The 16116-nt window shown below is 38.9% G+C and overlaps 1 long non-coding RNA gene across 1 annotated transcript; it reads right to left on the bottom strand.

Annotated features, from left to right (window-relative positions):
* Nucleotides 1–5490: 5490 nt before the first annotated feature.
* LOC309639449 lies at nt 5491–16089 on the bottom strand. Its single transcript, XR_014251655.1, has 2 exons — nt 15966–16089; nt 5491–15300 (listed from the first exon to the last, which is right to left on the bottom strand). It is a non-coding gene; the product is annotated as an uncharacterized lncRNA (long non-coding RNA).
* Nucleotides 16090–16116: the final 27 nt, after the last annotated feature.

Here is a 16116-nt window from a genome sequence, read left to right as displayed (position 1 = left end):
GATGTAAACTTGATGGTTAGATTGCAATAAAAAAATGTTTGTGACTGCAAAATCATATGCCAAAATGTGATAGGATTTAGGAAATGCGCACTGAAAAACTAAGGGGTAAAGGGAATGATGTATGGACCCTACTCCCAAATAGTTCAGAAAAAAAATGTGTGGGTGTAGATCGAACCAGAAAACTTTCTGCTTTCTGTTGCTCTCTGACACAATTATTCCTGTGGGTGGAATAAAACTCCACCCAGTTCCATAAGGATACGGGAGATAGGCAAAGGTTATAGACGGAAGGTATTAGCGATGTTTACGTCCTGGTACGTGGCCCCATTCTTGAGAGGGATATGCTAAACTCCTGTCTTGCTCAAGGTTTCCCTGAAGATCAACTGAGCTAATGAAGGAGAAAGTACTTGATAATGACAATGGAATAATAAAAATGAAAGCGTTCCTGAACTGTGGCAATATAACTATAATGTATACACAGTTGTTACTATTAAGCTAAAAGAAAGCCAAGGTTAGCATTGGAAAAAAAATCATCAGATTGGTAGACTTGTTTTTTTATTACTATAAACGCATAATAGACAATTTAGTTGCCCTAATCTGATAGACACAAATCCACTGCTCTTTTCTCTTCCCAATGACTCATGAAGTATATTGGTTTGCCAGGGTTGCTGTAACAAAGCATCACAAACTGGGTGGCTTACACAATAGAAATGTAATGTCTCACAGTTCTTAAAGTTGGAAGCCCAAAATCAAAGTGTCAGCAGGGTTAGTTCCTGCTGTGAGGGAAGGATCTGTTCTAGGCCTTTCTCCTTGACTTGTGGATGCCTGTTTTCTCCTATGTCTCTTCACCTAGTATTTTTCTACAAGTGTCTGTGCCCAAATTCCCTCTTCTTATAAGGACACCAGTCATATTGGACTAAGGTCCACTCTAGTGACCTCATTTTAACTTGATCACTTCTGTAAAGACCTACTCTCCAAATAAGGCCACATCTGAGGTACTGGGGGTTTGGACTTCAACATATGAAATTTGGGGCAAAAGAATTCAACCCATAGCATGAAGAATGGTTTCTTTTGTGAATGTAGGTCCTTTTCTTAAAGACCGAATTCTTTGATGATCCAGTGCGTTTAGTGAGAGATGGTTCTCCCTTCTTTACTTTCTTAGTTTCAAGGCATGTCTCATTTCCACTGCTGAATCTGTCTCATTGAAATGGGGAAGAAGAGACAGGCTTGCCCTCCACAATAGTGCAAAGGATTGGCAGTGAATTCAAAGACCTACCAGGTGGTATTCCAGGAATAGCCAATGGGGTGTTCCAGTCTTTCAGTATACAGATCTTTCCCCAAGAATTTAGTAATAATAGGTGAGAACCCACCTTACTACTTTCTGCAAGAATGTACAAAAAAATATTTTTATAATGAACACATCAGTGACAGAACACTTACAAATACCAGATATCAATACGTTCTGTCGGAGAGCACACTTTTTAAGACACGTGAGGCATTGAAAAAGCCTTTTTTGTGTGTGTGGCCAGAATATCTATAAATCTGAGAATTATCCTATTCATTTATTTTTAACCATTAAACTAATTTTTTTTTGCTGTTTTAATAAAAGCATTTCATCTAGAATATTCATTGCAGCAGCCAGCCTTTTCCCTTGTTCCCTGACTGCACCCCCAAAGTTTAAAATATAGTCCTCATTTTCATTTGTCATATACTAACACGTGCTCTACACCTTAACTGCCGGCAATTACTGAAAATGTCCTTGATACAGTAAGACAAGTTGTACCTAATTCTCCTCTTCTGACTCTGCAGAGTTCAAAGATAAACTCTGGAAGTAAAAGGGGAAAAAAAAGGAAACCCCCAATCCTTTTTATGAAACCTTCCCTCAATTTTTATTCAAACAATGACCAGTTGACTTCTCCTGCTACCAAAAATTGCTAAATAGTGGTGAAAGCTGTGTAAGAAACTATCAGTGAAGCAGACGTAAGAAGCTCTGAAATAATCCCTAGAAAAGACTGGAAAATGTGCTGTAGGCTTCGTGTGCAGCAGTGTGTGAGAGTAGAGGCCTGAAACTGAAATCCTCAGTTACCTTTTGCAGTAGCCCGATGTCCAGCCCATGCACTTGTTTATTTTTGAATGCCTTTCCACTGTGTAAGAGCTGAAAGTGTACCTGATGGGCTTAAACCAACAGTAAGCAATGGTGGTGACAATCACTGAACCCCAGCTGAGTTGAATTATTGGTACAACGAATATAATGAGAAGGAAAGAATCTAGCATTTCCTGAACCCTTACTAGGTGACGAGGTCAGCGCTTGGCCAACTTTAATGTGTGTATGAATCACCCAGGGCATCTTCTTAACAAACATATTCAGATTCAGCAGGTCTGGGGCAGGGCCTGAGATTCTGCATTTTTAACAAATTCTCGGTGACTACTAGCTTCTGGTCCCCAGACCACAGTTTGTGTAGCAAAAGCCTAGATCCTTCATATTTAATACAATAAATTTGAGAGATAGCTATTATTATTTTTTAAAAAGCAGACGTTGAAGGAGAGATTAAAAAATTCATAAGTGAGAAAAACTGTAATTTGACGTATAGCAAAGTTCCTGTTCTTCCAGTACTCTAATAGCATCCAGTAAGAGCAACAAATGCTTTATTTTATTTTTAAAAGTTTGTGTCTCAAGTATGCCTGGTCACCTGTAACATTTGTCTAAATTTCCGATCCTCAGGCCCCACCCCAATCTATTAAATTGAAGTTGCTAGATGGCGTGCCTAGGAAACGGTATTTTAAACAGGTACCTAGCTGATTCTTGTGATCAGGAAAGTTTAGGAAACAATGATTACCTGGGTGATACTGTAGTTTTGGAACTGAAGTGAGGAACTTTGGTGTTCTAGCTTTATTCGAGAGTTTGAGCAGAACATTATCTGCTCGGAACCTTTAATGCATTTCAACTTCACTGAGAAGGGCTGCTGGGGCACCGGAATGAAACTTGTCAGTTTCGTGACGTAAGGGATAGGTTTAAACCTGTATCTTATAACAGGGTGCTAAAGTATAGTATCTAATTATGCCACTCTTAATTGTAAGGTGAAAACAACAACAGCCACAAAGTTTTCTTTCCCTCTTTATCAGGTAAATGATCTTCGCTACCAATCCAGTTACAATAGGTATTCTAGAAGAGAAGCTCATCAGAATAATTTTTCCCATGTCCAAACTACATAATTAACTTTTTTTTTTAATTTATTATTTATTTATTATGTTTATTTTTGGCTGTGTTGGGTCTTCGTTTCTGTGTGAGGGCTTTCTCCAGTTGCGGCGAGCGGGAGCCACTCCTCATCGCGGTGCGCGGGCCTCTCACTGTCGCGGCCTCTCTTGTTGCGGAGCACAGGCTCCAGACGCTCAGGCTCAGCAGTTGTGGCTCACGGGCCCAGTCGCTCCGCGGCATGTGGGATCCTCCCAGACCAGGGCTCGAACCCGTGTCCCCTGCATTGGCAGGCAGACTCTCAACCACTGCGCCACCAGGGAAGCCCCCATAATTAACTTTTTTAGTAGAAACTCTCAATGCGATTAAAGTAAGGTTGGTTATTTACCTCTGCTTTGAAAAGTTTACTTTGCACCAAGGAGATTACCCATAAATTTTTCACTATAGTTCTGAACAGGAAATGAAGGGCCAAAGTAGACTTTTTAAAGTAAACATTGAGTTACTTCTTTTAGATCACTGATATTTTTTCTGGCTTTTAAAAAACACGCTTAATGTACTGCAATACTGTATGTGCTTAAAAGGAACTTTAGGATCTTGGTATAGTTAAGTTAATGTACTTAACAAATATAATTTATTAGCTTGATACATTCTGTTATTAATGGAACCTAATAACTTAATAACTGGAAGACCTTGAATTTTCTTATATATTTCTATATTTTTAAGAAAATCTAATTATATATGACCAATTTTCAAATGAAATATCACATTTCCTTTTAAAATTAACAGGATATTTCAAATATGTCAAAAGACTTGTATACTGAAATCTCACTATGACACAATTCACTAAGGGTGGAATTTGCTGCAGGGACGTTCAACCCATATAAATATTAGTCATTTGGAGATGCTCAACTTGAACTTCAAACCTAGATTGGGCCAGTTAAGTAGCTTTTCTGAGCCTCCATTTCCTCATCTGTAAAATAGGGACATTTCCTTGCTGAGTTATGTATTAGACTAGCGGTAGATGAATGGGCAAGCATGTGGTAGGTGATTAACGAATGGTAATAATAAAACAGGGCATCATTGCTGAACTGCTGAAAGGACTTCTTTTTACTGATTATCACTTTTATAGTAATCTCAGAGAATGAATTCCATCATCACCGGTTTAGCAAAGTTCTTGCGTATGTACTTCCTCCATTGGATTACAGTGAAGTCACATGATATCTACATTTTACTTATTCAAATTCAACTACATGCACTTGACATGAAAGAGAAAACATGGAAAGGGGGGAAAAATCCCCCAATTTATAATTGTCTAGGCAATTCAACCCAATATTCTGCTCAATGAGCATAAATATTCTGGTGTAAATATAAGATGAGAAATGTGACTCTCTCCATTGGTCTTGCTTCCATTGGTTCATGCCTCTCAAAGCGTGAACACTTCACTGTCCAAAGTATAACTCTAGGAACTTGACATATACATTTCTGTACAAAATATTCCTAAAGTGCAGGCCAGCAACTGCACTTTATCTGCTGCTAACTGAAGAAAGAATGCTCTCTGTTTCAAAGCTGGAGGGAAAACTGGCTGTATTGGAACTATTGAGAAATACTGTGTCTCTCTTTGAAGTAACAACTTCCTGAGGAGCTTTCCAATGCAATGTTTAAAAATCTCTTATTTTGAAATAATTTTAGACACAGAAGTTACAAAAATAGTTCAGAAAGTTATTGTCTATCCTTCACCCAGTTTCTCTGTGTTAACAACTTTCATCACCGTAGTCTAATTATCAAAAGCAGGAGATAAAAGCCTCATACTACTGAAAATGGACACTGTTGTTCATGGTGTCCATAAATTGTTAATGTGGCTACATTGAGAACACAGGTTTTGCTTCCATCACTGTAATTTTATTGCAGTGGTGACAATGAGAACTGCAACATTTTTTTTTTTTTGGCTAGGCTCATGAGTAAAAATTGGATATAACAAGGCTTTTCAGTACTAGAAAAGATGAAGGAGTAAATAGCAATGTACTTGCTATATTTAACTTCTAGGGTCCTAAAGTAAATTGCTCGAGGAAATTGGATCCCAAAGATTACAGGTGGGTAATTTTGAAGTGTGTCCATATTCCACTGGAGATCAAAGAAGCCCAACTAAAAGAATTGTGGGCTGACTCACATGACAGCTTCTTCTTTGAAAGGGCTATTTTATCTTGCAGATTATGAGCTTGGAGGAACTAAGGTGACTGGCAGTGGAAAGAATCAGAACATGTGAAATTCCTTAAAAACTTATTGACTTAATTTTGTCTATGTTACACATAATTTAAAAAAAAAAACCCTTTACACTTTGTGCGGGAAAAAAAAAATCAGGAGATAAACGTGTATAAAACTCTTAACCAAACTACAAAGCTTATTCGAACTTTGCCACATTTTCTCCAATGTCACTTTTCTGTCCCAGAATCTGATCCAGGCTCCTACCTTTCATTTATTTGTTCCATTTTCTTAGTCTCCTCCAAACTGTGACGATTCCTCATTTTTCTTATCTTTCATGACTTTCATCTGACTCCAGGAAGATAAAGAAAAGTAAATCAAGTCATTTTTAAGAATGTCTGAAGTAGGTATTGATTTCTTAGCTAAAAAATCTCGTGTAAATCCCAAACCAGGATATTTTCTACAGGGGATTATTTATCAGTTTGTTATTACACAAGTGAATGTACCAGGTGCCATTTACTGGAATGAATATAACTACCTGAGTGACAACAAAAGTAACAAACTGTTCTTGCTTTTGGATAGTGACTATTTTAGAGTCGGAGCCATTTCAGGCACTGGTGGAAGAATCTGTTGATGGGTCTCCATTTCTAACCCCTCAGATGGATTGGAGATTCAGCAATCTTGACTTCAGGTGCTCATTACCCTTGATTTCTCAATAATCTTTCTGGGGCTTCCCTGGTGGCACAGTGGTTAAGAATCCACCTGCCATAGCCTAAGAAGCACTTATGCCAAGTGCTCATTTAAATGGAGAAATATACATGTTAAGAAAGAAGCACACACGCAGCTGCTTAATCATTGTGGAGTCACTTATCTGACAATTTTAACCATTTGAAGTTTCAATAAATGCTGGAAAAGAAAAAAAAAAAAGAAAAGAATCCACCTGCCAATGCAGGGGACATGGGTTCGATCCCTGTTCTGGGAAGATCCCACATGCCGCGGAGCAACTAAGCCCGCGAGCCACAACTACGGAGCCCGTGAGTGCGCCTAGAGCCCGTGCTCTGCAACAAGAGAAGCCACTGCAATGAAAAGCCCGTGCACCGCAAGGAAGAGTAGCCCCTGCTGGCTGCAGCTAGAGAAAGACCACGCGCAGCAACGAAGACCCAACGCAGCCAAAATTAAATAAAAATAAAATAAATAAATTTATTAAAAAAATAATCTTTCTGGCTTTATTTAAAAGAAAAATGAGATAAAATGTATAGATAAGTAAGAATCATCTCATGCAGAAACTTACTTAGCAGTGATCATTTTAACAGCAGTAATTATCTGTTTGGTGCCAGTATATGCAAAAATATCCTTCAATTATAAACATTAAATGGGCATGAGAGCATCTTTTAGGGAATCTAAAGTATGGTAACAGAAATGGAAAATAATGGTTGAGACCTCAGAGGTTTAAAAATTTTGTAAACAGAATTCAAAGGATAGTAGTCATCGATCTATATATATATTAACTAATAAAAAGATAGATTTTTCATTGCACTTTTGAATATCAGTAGCAACATATAAGATTTTTTTCCTCAACCTTAGTGAGGTATAATTGCAAATAAAAGCTGTATATATTTAGGTTGTAAAACGTGATAATTTAATAAACACACACATTGTAAAATGATTACCACAACCAAGTTAATTAACACATCTATCACCTCACAGAGTTTGTGTATGTGTGTGTGTGTGTATGTGTGTGATGAGTCTGGAGGACTTTCTGTTTTCAGTTTTTTGTTCTTTTATGTCTAAGATTTGAAAAAATATTGTGGTTTGTTTAGAGTCTGGTTTGTGATTACCTATTTTTTTAAGTAAACTTTTTATTTTAGAATACATTTTTTAAAAATTATTTGTTTATATAACATTTTATTTATTTATTTATTTATGGCTGTGTTGGGTCTTCATTTCTGTGCGAGGGCTTTCTCTAGTTGCAGCAAGTGGGGGCCACTCTTCATCGCGGTGCGCGGGCCTCTCATTATCGCGGCCTCTCTTGTTGTGGAGCACAGGCTCCAGACACGCAGGCTCAGTAGTTGTGGCTCACGGGCCCAGCTGCTCCGCGGCATGTCGGATCTTCCCAGACCAGGGCTCGAACCCGTGTCCCCTGCATTGGCAGGCAGATTCTCAACCACTGCGCCACCAGGGAAGCCCTAGAATACATTTTTGTTTACAGAAACATTGCAAAGATAATCAAGAGAGTTCTTATTACATAACCCTCGCCAGTTTCTGCTGTTGTTAACATCTAACACTACCATGGTACTTTGGTTAAAACTAAGAAACCAGCATAGACACATTTCTTAAACTTGAGATTTTATTTAGATTTCCCCAGTTTTCTCATTAATATCCTCTTTCTGTTCTGGAATCCAATCCAGGGGGCCACATTGCATTTAGTTGTCACGTTTTCTTAGTCTTTGCCAACCGGTGACACTTCCTTTTATCTTGTCTTTAGTGATCTTGACACTTCTGATAGAAACTGGTTAACTGTTCTGTAAAACACCCCTCAGTTTGGGTTTGTCTGAGGTTTCCTTATGATTACATTGAGGTTACACATTTTTTGGCAAGAATTCCACAGAAGTGATGCCGTGCCTTTCTGAATGCATCCTATCAGGGATGTATGATATCCACATGATAGTTTGGTTAAGTAGTGACTGCCAGGTGTCTCCACTGTAAGTTTACTATCCCTCCCTTTCCATCTTCTATTCTTTGGAAGCAAGTCACTGTCTTGCCCACCTGCAAGAGGGAGAAGAATAAGCTCCACCTCCTGGAGGGGGGCTTATCTCCATATATTATTTGGAATTCTTCTACAAGGAAGATTTGTCTACACAGGACTTCTAAAATCTAATGTTACTAAATTATCCAACTGATGTTGAAATAATGCTATTCATTTATTGCACACATGTTTTGGGTAGATACCAATAAAGTACAAGGCATGCTAGGCCCCTAACCTAATATATCCTAGTAGGAGAGAGAGGTTAAAAACAAGTAAACAGCAAATGAAAAAATTACACATCGGGATAAGTGTTATAAATGATACTCAGTATGTCGCAAGAGAATGTGGTAATTCTGAGGTAGGTCACCTGAGAGAGTGCCGTTTGGAAAAGTCAGAGGTGTTGACATTTGAATTGAGAACTGGAGAAAGAGAACAAGCCAATTCTACAAAACCTTTCAAATGATAGGATGGCCTGGAGGCAGGAAATTGTCCTATGACGTTTCATGTCACGTGTCAACTTGATTGGGCCACAGGGTGCCTGGGTATTTGGTTAAATACTATTCTGAGTCTGCCTTTGAGGATGTGTCTGCATGAGATTTACATTCCAATGGGTAGACTGAGTAAAGCAGATGTGGATGAGCCTTATCCAATCTGTTGAAGGCCTGAACAGAAGCAAAAGGCTGAATAAGAGAGAATTTGCTCTCTCTGTCTGACTGTGTTAGAGCTGGGACATTGGTCTTCTCTTGTTTTCAGACGAGGACTTGAACTGGAATTTACACCCTTGGCTCTCCCGGTTCTTGGGCCCTGGGGCTTAGACTGGAACCATATCATCAGTTCTCCTGGGTCTCCAGCTTGCTGACTTCAGACTAACATATGCCCCCAGAACAGAAGGGAGGCTGGGGTGGCCCAAGTACAAGAGAAAAACATAAACTGCTATGTGAAGAAGCAGGGGCAGGAAGGAAGAATGATAAACTGCTATGAAGCCTGCCCCAGTGCCGTCTTGAGAACCATGTGAGGAAGGGGTTTGAATTTTGCTCTAAAGGTTGTGGGAAGCCTTTCAAAGATTCTCAGCAGGAAACTTAAATTACATATTACATTATTTAAAGATTATTCTAGGGCCCACAGACGGTAAAGACCAGACGCTCTGAGGCCAGCGCTGTAGGCTGAGCTGGAGATGTCTGTGTGTGGCCTGCTCTGTGTCAGCCTGGATGCAGAGAATTGAAGGGGTTCCAGAGAATGTTTGGAGGTAGAACTGACAGGTCCCCTGTATCATGGTGCTCTCTCAAGTGGTTTTTATTAATTTTAAAAAGATAAAGATAACATTCTTACAGAATTTTAGGAGGTTAGATTTGTCCTAGGGATGGGTGGGATCAAATTCCTGAGGGAGAGCACAAAGATATACGTACAAGGATGTTCACTGCAGCAAAAAATCAGAAGGAAGTGTCCATAAGTATGGAATTGGTAAAACAGAACATCCGTTAAAAAAGAACACAGTAGATTTTTGTGCATGGAAAAGAAATGATGTTCAAGAGATACTAAGTGAAAAAGCATGGTACAGAAGAGTCTGCATAATACAATCCCACTGATGTGAATTAGAAGTGGTTATCACTATGTCTACTCTATATTAAATATTATAAGAAAAAGTCTGATGAAGTGTATCAACATATGTTAACAGTGGTTAACTCTGCTGACAGTGGTCACGTCACGGTGCAGTGGAGATTATGAGGGATTTTTACATTATGCCTTATACCTTTCTGTCTTACTAGAATATCTTAAAAAATGGATGAGAAAAAAATTTTTTTTTAATTTAGATGTGGAATTTTCCTTCCTTTCCATATAACTTATCTAATTAAAATATTCATCTTGGTAGTTACCACAAAAAAGTAACATAGAAAATTGTGTTTACATTTTGGGACCAAAATACAAATGAAGAGCAAGGTAATACCTTGCTCCTTTCCCTCCCACTTCCCGGAAAGAAAGAAAAAGCCCCAAAGAAACTGCTCATTACACCAAGGATCACAAAGGGTTAATTTGTAATTTGGTGATTTGTATGTAGTGTAGCACAGAAAAAAAAAAAATTGCACAAGTTTTCACAAATGAGACTGAAGGTTCAACATCATCCTGTGTCTGCTCTGCAGCCATTTCACTAACCCAGGAGAGGCGGTCGTTTAGAAACTCAGTTTTTCCTCTTCCCTCTTCTCACCAAGTCACATCCCTGATGCAGACACTCTTGGAGGGGAAAGGGGAAAAAAATTTTTTTAAACCAGAGACACAAGCAGTACTTTTAGGATTAATAGGTACTTTAATGAAGTCTTTGAATCAACTTTAAGAAATAAGTCCTATAAATATAATTTTCCTTTATAAAGAGTATGGATTATACTCAAACCAGGAAAATGGAGAATATTATTAATTAAGTTGAAATTATTAATATTTCCAAAATGATGTTGAAAACATATTTATTCATTTCCTTCAAGTAACATCAAAAACAAATAAGTGTACAAAGATTTTCCTATGTCATTTATTTAGGCAATGGTTTTTGTGGTTTAGTAAAGAAAGAGAAACAGAAGTTTATTTGTGAAATAAAACGAAAGCTTTCTTTTTAAGTTGTGCTTTATGAAAAGACTATTAATGCTTGGTTATCTCTGAGCACCAGATTATGGATTATTATGGATGACTACCATTTTCTTTTTACCTCCTTTCTATATTTTCCAAATTCTCCATAATAATCACAAATCACTTTTGCAATTTAAAAAATTGGTCCATTAAAGTTAGGTGTCTATAAATGTAACACAGTGTATCTGATCAATGTCAGTCTGCTTGCACTTTCTATATGGCATCAAGTAGTTCTCTTTTTCTCAATGACGGAAGTTTGCAGACTTTATTTACAAACTGGGACCAAATGACTTTTATCGTGATCCCATTGGTCCCTACCTCTCTCTATCCAAAATGACAAGGCAATATCTACTGAGCGCACCCTGACAAGCAACTTTTTAAAGGTCATTACTAAAATGACTATGCAGGCCTTTCATCGAATTCTATAGAACCACAAAGAAAGGTCAAAGCAAAGAGAAGCTGACTGTTAGAAAAACTCCAGCCTCTTACACCTTCTCTTAGCCACAATCACATGGTATGCAGCAAATATTTTTAGGTTACACTGAGAAAGCTTGAAACTGCAGCTTTGGTGTGCAATGTGTAAAAAAAAAAAAAGAGAGAGAGAGAAGAGGGTTTTTTCATGACAATTGAAAATTTTATGCAAAGGGTGTGAGATCCTTGGATGAGCGTTATTTAGTAAATACTGCACGACATGCACATTGTACAACTGCGTAAAATAATTCTAGTTTGCTTTCAACCACCTGAAGCCTTTCCGTGCTTTCTGGTTTCAGCTTCTAAGCCGTGTAAATTATTTCTGACTCATTAGCCTTTCACCCTGGGGACAACTCACAAGCTTCATAAAAAGTGTGACTATTTTTCTGAAATCTCTTTTCCAGCCAATGCATTCATTTGCTTTTTCGCCTCAGAATGTAAATCCCCATGGTGAAAAGCAACTGAATAATACTTGTCTCCCTCTCTTATATCTTCCCTTCTCTAAAACTGTCCTATTTATAATTAAACGCACATAACCAAAGACCAATTCTACATTATTAGTTTACAGCTGGGGACCATAAGCGGAGGAGGGAGTTGGGAGCAGGATGATATAAACACTACGAGGCCAGAGTTCCTCAAGCTTGGCCCAACTGACACTTTAGAATGATAATTCTTTATTGTAAAGGGCTGTCCTGTGTATTGTAGCATGTTCAACAATATCCCTGGCCTCTACCCGATAGATGCCAGTAATCAGAGCTGCAACTCCCCAGATGTGAACACCAAGAGTGTCTCCAAAATATTTCCAAATATCTTCTAGGGGACAAAATCATTGTCCGCAACTGAGAACCACTGTACTAGATCAAAGACTACAGAAAGACTACAACAGGGCCTCTGTTCTCACCAATACAAATTGTTCCTTTGATCCCATGGCCAACCTCTATTTACCTAGCCACCACCAACATAAAATACAGATACCCATAAACGCCCTCACACTCTTCATCTCAAAGCCCTTGAAGAACACCATCTAGAGTTCTTCTGCTGAATAATATGTGGCCAATTTGTCTAGGAGGAGATAAGCAGATGCTGGTAACTTTCCCAGCCTTCCCTGACATGGCCGGTCATGCTTGTCACATTTTTTTTTTTTAATTTATTTATTTTTGGTTGTGTTGGGTCTTCGTTGCTGCGGGCGGGCTTTCTCTAGTTGTGGTGAGCAGGGGCTACTCTTAGTTGCAGTGCGTGGCCTTCTCATCACGGTGGCTCCTCTTGTTGGGGAGCACAGGCTCTAGGCACATGGGCTTCAGTAGTTGTGGCACACACGCTCAGTAGTTGTGGCTTGTGGGCTCTAGAGCGCAGGCTCAGTAGTTGTGGCGCACGGGCTTAGTTGCTCCACGGCATGTGGGAATCTTCCCAGACCAGGGCTCGAACCTGTGTCCCCTGCATTGGCAGGTGGATTCTTAACCACTGCGCCACCAGGGAAGTCCTGTTTGTCACTTTTCAGGTATGTAAGTTCATAACGTCTTGACTTCTGAAGCTCATGAATGCCCCCAGTGTCTTTATCCATTACCTACACTGCAAAACCATGCTCCCCCATGAAGATTGTTTCAACCATAATTTCCTTTAATTAAGTGTTTATTCTGCCTTGCAATTGTTCTTCTCATTTGGCACTTAAATACGCAATTATGATGCAGGCTCAAAATATTTATTTCCTGAAATTATCCTAGATTTAGAGCCAATTAATTAAAACTGGGGGATGGGATTTATAGATTAAAAAAAAACACTTTCCCTAATTCATCCCACTACAAAGCAACACATATTAGCTCAAATAAATTTTATTTTTATGCCTCCTAATATATCCAAGTTGTCGTGTTTTTTTTTTTTAATGAGGCAGATGATTCAAAATTCTTTTACTGATAATGAATTGATATGAAACTGAATTTCAATTTACTTAGTTGCAACTTCACTTCTCACTTTAAACAACTCTTTCTCAGTGATTGTCAGTACATAAAAAGCCCCTTTGCTTATAAACAACGCAGCTCTAATACATAGCAGGGCCTTGCTTATTCTTACTGGATGCCACGCTTTTGCACATACATGAATAACACTAAAAATATATTTACGCACGTAGTGGAAACAGCCATACAAGAGTAACTGTAGGATTCCCTTTATATGAAATTCTAGAAAATGCAAACTACAATGTCTACCTGAAGATGGCAAGTTGGGTAGGGTTGGAAGAGAGATAATACAAACGGGCCAAGGAAGCACCAAGGAAAATGGGCAGAGGGAGTGGTTTCCTCCATGGAAGAAACATTCTTTTTTTCTTTTTTTTTAACATCTTTATTGGAGTATAATTGCTTTTAATTGCTGTGTAACAGAGTGAATCAGCTATACGTATACTTATATCCCCACATCCCCTCCCTCTTGCGTCTCCCTCCCACCCTCCCTATTCCACCCCTCTAGGTGGTCACAAAGCACTGAGCTCATCTCCCTGTGCTATGTGGCTGCTTCCCACTAGCTATTTTACATTTGGTAGTGTATATATGTCAATGCTACTCTCTCACTTCGTCCCAGCTTACCCTTCCCCCTCCCCGTGTCCTTAAGTCCATTCTCTATGTCTCTGTCTTTATTCCTGTCCTGCCCCTAGGTTCTTCAGAACCTTTTTTTTTTTAGATTCCATATATATGTGTTAGCATACGGTATTTGTTTTTCTCTTTCTGACTTACTTCACTCTGTATGACAGACTCTAGGTCCATCCACCTGACTACAAGTAACTCAATTTCATTTCTTTTTATGGCTGAGTAATATTCCATTGTATATATGTGCCACATCTTCTTTATCCATTCATCTGTCGATGGACACTTAGGTTGTTTCCATGTCCTGGCTATTGTAAATAGTGCTGCAATGAATATTGTGGTACATGACTTTTTGAGTTATGATTTTCTCAGGGTATATGCCCAGTAGTGGGATTGCTGGGTCATATGGTAGTTCCATTTTTAGTTTTTTAAGGAACCTCCATATTGTTCTCCGTAGTGGCTGTATCAATTTACATTCCCACCAACAGTGTAGGAGGGTTCCCTTTTCTTGTGGAAGAAACATTCTTAATGAATTCTTCTCTATGGAAAACTCTGGAAAGTAGATTTACCATTACTAGATTCATAATCTTGAGTAAGCGTCTTAGTCTCTGCTGGCCTGTTTCATCTTTGGTAAAATAAGAATGATGATACCTACCGTCTAAGGCATATTGAATGACATAATCTGTTTTAAGCTCTTAGGGCTGTGCCTGACATACAGGTGTTTTGTAAGTGTTCTTTTCTATGCCACTTCCCTCCTCTGTTCCCAGCACTGGCTAATAATTTGTGAGGTCCAGTGCAACATGGAAATGAGGGCTCCCTTGTTCAAAAATTATTAAGAAATTCAAGACAGCAACAGGAGAACATTAAATCAAGTGAGGGGCCCTTCTAAGTGCGGAACTCTGTTATTTCATAGGTTGTACACTCACAAAGCCAGCCTGGCTCGCTCCCCTATGGTTGCAAGGTTCCATTTGTCTATTCTTCTACTAAATTTAAAGTCACTCTTCAGTTTGACAATTGACAGGGAAATAAATTCAACTAAAGAGGGCTTTATTATGTGTGTTGTTTTTCAATGCTGGTTCACTTTTAGTCAGGCTGTTGAATGTTAGTGACCCTAGGGCTCTTATAAAGGAACTGTTTTAATCTGCCATAGTACTTCCCTGGTTTGTATCATTCTCAACATGGAGGAATTGAAACAAAATACCTTAGCTGTCTACAAGTAATTGGACCCTTGATGATAGCCAAAGAGGCACTTAATTCAAAAGTACTTTATCTAGACTTATCAAATAGCAATCGCAAAGAAGGCAGGATAGCTTTAAATTGGTGTCTTAGATCCCATAATGGAGACTTTGAAGGAACTGGTCCAGATGTCTAAGTGTAAAATACCCAAAGAGGAAGACCTGGTCTCCAAACCACCGAGCCCCAGCTCTGCCTCTCATTCCATCTTTATGGATGCATCAGCATGTCCTTTAATGGGTTTCTCAAAGTTTTCACAACCTATTTATGAAAGAATCCTGTAAAAAAATCAAAATAATTGTGTGAATATATATATATATTCATTCACACACACACGCACAGTAATTTCCAAATTTTCTCTGTTGGAAGAAACACACACACACAGAGGCACAAAAGGCATCTCAACAGAAAGCAAAGAGAATGAACATTTATTGAGCACCTTCTAACCTTCCATGTCCCAGGTGTTTTATATTCATTGGAATATTAAAGCGTACGTTAGTTTTCATTCGTTCATTTAATCCCAATACACTCAAGACCTTTTTTTTTTTTAAACAGTGGAGAAACAGGCCCAGAGCAGTTATTTAACCTGCCCAAAGTCACAGTTAGCAAGTTGGAGGGTCTGGATTGAGAACTTTACCCGACTCCAAAGCTCATGTATCAAAATCCTATTCAGTTTAAATGATTAAAAATTCAGGGGTCCAATCTGTCACAGTATCTTTGAATCAAACACCAAACAAACAAAATGCAAACTTTAACATACTTGCTAATCATATTAGTTTACATGGTCGCCTTGCTGTCACCATAATTTCCATCCTTTCCCCCAACTCCATCAGCATAAATCATTCAGCGTCTAAGGGTTAGCAATTCTGCTAACAGTTGATCAGGAGAACAGGCTGGCTTCCAAGTAAAGATAAACAGTTAAAATTTGTGGTGTGGGATTCACCCCGAAGACCTTAAGAAAAAAATGAGCTGTTTGGTACGACAATCTCTCATTCACGGCTGGGCGGCAGGGAACCCCCGCACGCTGGTCTGGAGGATTCCCAGCCGGCGCGTCCTTCGGAGCAGCCCGCGGGTCGGCGCAGACCGCGCAGGCG

Source organism: Balaenoptera physalus (assembly GCF_965194825.1).
Source record: "Balaenoptera physalus genome assembly, chromosome: 12".
NCBI classification, from domain to species: Eukaryota; Metazoa; Chordata; class Mammalia; order Artiodactyla; family Balaenopteridae; genus Balaenoptera; species Balaenoptera physalus.
This window is presented reverse-complemented; position numbering and strand designations above follow the sequence as displayed.